Below are 5,410 nucleotides of genomic sequence, written 5' to 3'. Positions count from 1 at the left end.
AATTAGAATGATGTTTTTGGTGAAAGCGTCATTTAAAAAAATGGAACCGAAAGTATAGTCATATGGAGGTTAGAGGATCCAGTTCAATTGTTGTTGTTGGTAGTCCTCCCACAGTCTTTCAGAATCCACCGTCCTAATCCATGCTGTGTGTTCCTTCTGGAAGCGTCCACGGTCCTCTACCTTAGGAGTATCACTTGGTTCTTTTTACAGGGAAAACTGAAAAGTGCTAGAAAATGACTAGCCTCTGAGGCAGCTCTCAGCCAGCAACTGAAAATGGATCCAAACATTGCCAGAAATATCCGGGAACACAAAATGGGCCCCAGTTGAGAACGGTTTCTATTTGCTTGCCGTGCCCATAGTAAATGAGTGTGGAGGGATGTAGGATGCGGTAAGGCAGCAGTTTTTGGGTGGACTGTGGGCGAGATTCTCAGTGCTCTGCAGAGTTTAGTGGAGAGGACAGGTGGAGTGAAGAGGAGGTTCCGTGTGTGTGTGTGTGTGTGTGTGTGTGTGTGTGTGTGTGTGTGTGTATGTTTGGGAGGAGAAAAATGATCCAACCTTATTTTGTAACACTGCCGGGTGTCAGGCAGTCCCTTGAACAAAACAGTTGAACAAGTTAGAGCTAAACTCTGAACCCCATATAGTCCCTTTTAGAAAATGACGAGTACACAGAAAACATTTTGTTGCTTGTACATCAGTTTTCAGGTGAGTTCAGGTTGGACGACAAGCCCTTAAGCAGCCATTTCACAGCTTTCCAGAATCTGGCTTGCTAGAGATACTTTGACTTTTGCTGACTTGTTTGGAGCTATTAAAAATCACGCTGGGCGGTGGTGACGCACACCTTTAATCCCAGCACTTGAGAGGCAGAGGCAGGTAGATCTCTGTGAGTTCAAAGCCAGCCTGGTCTACAAAGCTAGTTCTATGACAGTTAGGGCTGTTACACAGAGAAACCCTGTCTGGAAAAAGCAAAGCAAAACAAAAAATCAATATGCTCTTCTAGTCAGGATAATTGTGTCAGTCAGAGGGAAAAGTTAGACAAAAGATGCAAATGCCTTTTCAGCAGAAGCTCTGGACCAAATGTGGCTGGTGGCTAGACAAACAAGATCCCTGAAGTGCATGCCAGATTTTAGAGGATGGTAAAATGGAGATATAGATGTCTGGTATTGCCCCCTAATTGGAATTCCATCCACACCTAAGAGGGATAAATATAGAGTATAAACCATGGCAAAGTCTTTATTCATTAATTTTCTTATAAAATGAGGTCCTAGTAGGAGTTTCTCAGTATCATTGAAGTCTGATACTTCCCACGGCCAAGGGGCATAGCAGGCTAGTGTTGCAGGCAGGCTAACTTCCTGCCTAACTGTTGGGGAGGCTGTTCTTTCATACCTTTCCGGCTCCCCGAACACGAAATAATCACACAGAAACTATATTATTTGCAATACTGTTTGACCAAAGCTTAAGCATATTTCTAGCTAGCTCTTACATCCTAAACTAATCCATCTCCATTAATCTGTGCATTGCCATGTGACTGGCTTAAACTGGCAACGTTTGGTTGGGCTCCAGCAGAGGTGTCTGACTCCTGCAGGAGGCTACAAGGCTTCTCTCTGACTCCGCCTACTCTCTCTCTGTACCTCTTTCAGCCTGGCTTTACTCTGTTCAGCCACTGACTGAAAGCAGCTTCTCTATTAACCAATGGCAATAAAACATTCACAGCATACATCACCTCCCACATCAACTAACCTCATATCGCTTCTGCCAGTTTGCTATGCTCAATGTGTACCTCTGCTGATGATTTGTACCCATGACCTTTGTTAGTGGCTTCTTCTTGGGCTAATGAATTTACTTCCCTGCAAAGGAAGGGCCTGGAAATTTCAATTACTCTGGGGAGGCTCATAACTGATGGGCAGAACTAGGAAAGCCTTGTCTCCATGCCTCATGTTGAAATCACCTCCAATGGTAGTTTCTATTCTGGAGCTTGACGGTGTGATTGGGAGGAAACAGAGACTTTCTGAAATTGCAACTTTGTTATTATTTTTGACTTCTTTTCTTTTTCCGTCCCATGTCTTCATGACTTTTCTGTCTTTGCTGGGCGTACTTTTCCAATAAATCGTCTGTGTAGGAATCCTCAGGTTGGTGTTTGTTCCTGGAGAGTCTGTCAAACACAGAAACATCCTAGGTTCATTTGAGTTGAGGGGGAGGTAAATTCTGTGAATTGTATCACTCATATGGAATGTTCCAGAAATTTACCATCACCAACAAGATAGGGCTGGTAACACAACTCTGCCTTATATACTGTGTTCATAGTCAGCAGGACCACACGGGATCCCAAGAAGTATTGTAGAAGCCTGTTTAGCCAAAGAATGACAGCTAAGCTAAGCTTGCTAAAGTTTTGAATGATTGGATCTTAAACACTTTAACTATGTCTCAGTGGCTTCAAGCTTGAAAGTCACAGGGAATCTTGTTTCAGGAGGATAGCTCTTTAGTGAAAGGATCTCCATAATTTTGCTGCAAAATGGATTGATATTATACCCCCATTTTTCAAGTTCTACTAATTCAGTGTTTTCTCATTCATTATATAATTTACCTTGGCCGGGCGGTGGTGGCACATGCCTTTAATCCCAGCACTTGGGAGGCAGAGGCAGGCGGATCTCTGTGAGTTCGAGACCAGCCTGGTCTACAAGAGCTAGTTCCAGGACAGGCTCCAAAACCACAGAGAAACCCTGTCTCGAAAAACCATGGTAACACATTTGTGAGATGCTAATATCTCTCTCTTTTATAGGCAAGAAAGCTGAAGCTAAAATATAAATAGTAAAATTACTGTATCCTGCTCTAAATTAATACACAAGGAAGATTTAAGTCACAAATGATTAGAGAGAATTCATTATGAAAACTTGAGAAGTTCTTGCCTCACGTTAGAATTATGGCTTTAAAACCAGGACAGAGAACAAAGAGATAATGGAAGAGTTTGACAGCATTGGTACATGACACACTACGAAGTCATCGGGAAATGTTTATGTTGACTGTGACACCGTGCTTTCCTAGCACTGAGATCCAAGTAGCTGAGAGAGCAAGTTGACAAAGGCAGGCGGTATCGTGCTTACGGTTTCTCAGGCTTCAGTCTGCAGATGCTGGATACAGGGTATGTGTTCCTATTCTAACCAGAGCAGTAAAAGGAGACTGCATGCTTCCTTTTACATTCTTAAAATGTATGGTTTCAGCAATGGGGGAGTCAAATTTGAAAGTAACTGCAAAATAATTGATCTACTTTCATTTTTCAGGAAGTCCAAGTTTAGAGCAGAGGTTTCACTTCTTTTCTTCCCTGGGGTTCAGAGCTTTACCATGAGTAGGATATGCCTATGTGACCGAAATCATAGGAAATGGCTCTAATTGTGAAACAACTCGAGTCTAATGGCACTTAGCAAACCAAAAGCTCAGTGTGCGATTATAAAGCTGAAAGAGGCCTTATGACGACATTGAGGTCTGGATCTCTCAGTGGAGACCAGCTAACTTATAATCTGCTGTGTGTGGTTAATTTTGATACACTTTATAAATATACATTATTTAATTTTTATTCTTATTCACACTATGTTTCAGTTAATGGTGGAGTGTCTAGAAACACAGGGCTGTAACTGCTAATAGGACAGCTGACCTTTATGACACTCCATAGGCTGCCTAGGTACAATGAATGCAAGAAGCGAATAATAATACTGCATAGAAAACTTAGAACAGAACTTTTTACTGGCACTATTGGTGAAGCAGTAATGGGAAACAAGGCCAAAGTGAAGAAGAATGCCTGTAGTCCCACCACTTGGAACGGTTCGGGTCATCCTTGAGTCAGAGGCCAGCTTCAACTCCATGAGAGGCTCGCTCGAAAGAAATGAATTATACTCACACAAATACTTTGTGTGGCACAATTTTCACATTTATCTAGAAAGAATAAGGTGAATATATAATACATATTCCAAACAGGGGCCCTTGGTACGGGGATGGGGTGCTATTAACTTTATATCAGAACAGTAAGACTGCTCAGAGAAAAGGGGATTAATGGCTACTCACTGAGACAATGAGGGATTATATGCAGAATAAAATTACTGTATCCAGCTCTAAATTAATAAGCAAGGAAGTTCTAAGTCACAAGTGATTAAGGAGATTTCATTATGGCAACTTTAGATGTTCTTACCTTACACTAGATTTATGATTTTTTTAAAACTGGGACACATAACAAATAACGACTCCATTCCAATAACTACAAGACTAAATCCTTATCTGAAAAAATTAAGAGACTGTTCACCTACTGCCCTATTAGAAACTCCCAGCCACACCCCTTAAACTCATAACTACTCTCTCCTCCTTCCTCAACATGGACAACTTCTGGGTCAATTTGCAATTTTCTGTTTCTGGAAGGAAGCCTCTTCTGAAGTTCCAACTGTGAGTGCCTGGAGCCCTCAAAATTACACCGGGGAGGTGGAGACCACTATTGACTGCCTTATCAGCATGCACCTACAGACCTCAGATACTTACCTCTCTCTGGGATTCTTTTTCAAAGATAATATGTCTGTGAAAGGCCTGGTACACTTCTGAGATCTGTCTGGAGAGAAGCAGCAGGGTGCCTGTCTTCTGACGCAAAATCAGCACAGCGGCAGTGACCTCGTCTCTGATGTGCAGATGTTGCCCTCGCACCAGTGTGGTGGGAGCCTGGAGGTCATGGAAACATCCTTGGCCTTGAAGAAGAACCTGAATCAAGTCCTTCTGAATCTGCTCGCCTGGGTTCAGCCAACGCAGACTTGCAACTCTGCGACTTCTTGGAGAAGCATTTCCTAGAGAAGGAGATGAAGCTCATCAAGAAGATTAGCAACTTCCGGACTAACCTCTGCTTGCAGACCAGTGAGGAGAACAGCCTGAGGGAGTGTCTCCTCAAAAGACTTGCGTTTTTTAATGGTGATGAGGACCAGAAGTCTGTGGCCTTTGGCCTTACAGAACCACCTGGGTTTTTCTGATACCAGCTTCTCACCCAGGCCAGCATCACCTGCTAAAGCCACATGCCAAATGAAAGCAAAAAAGTTTCTTTGTGCAGACAGAAACTGCTAGGCTGGGGGTGTTATTGAGACTAGCATAAAGGATTTGTTACCTGTCAGTTTCTAGTAGTGTTAAGTAAACCACTCTTTTCTGAGTCATCCATACACTAATGAAGTGAACCTGTGTTTTCTCGTCGAAAAAACTAATAATTCATAACAATTGTATGCTGTCTTAGAGGTGTGATTCGAATCAGTTCGGGTTGCTCAATTACTGCACTCCAGATGTATTTTAAAATGTAGAGTTGCCGGGCGGTGGTGGCGCACGCCTGTAATCCCAGCACTCGGGAGGCAGAGGCAGGCGGATCTCTGTGAGTTCGAGGCCAGCCTGGTCTACCAAG

At 42.9% G+C, this 5,410-nt stretch overlaps 1 pseudogene; it reads left to right on the top strand.

Annotated features, from left to right (window-relative positions):
• Positions 1-654: 654 nt before the first annotated feature.
• LOC101983434 lies at positions 655-4,994 on the top strand (annotated as a pseudogene).
• The last annotated feature ends 416 nt before the right edge of the window (positions 4,995-5,410 follow it).

Source organism: Microtus ochrogaster, chromosome 10 (assembly GCF_000317375.1).
Source record: "Microtus ochrogaster isolate Prairie Vole_2 chromosome 10, MicOch1.0, whole genome shotgun sequence".
Classification (NCBI taxonomy): Eukaryota; Metazoa; Chordata; class Mammalia; order Rodentia; family Cricetidae; genus Microtus; species Microtus ochrogaster.
The sequence above is the reverse complement of the archived record's forward strand: the minus strand, read 5'-3'. Positions and strand labels throughout refer to the sequence as shown.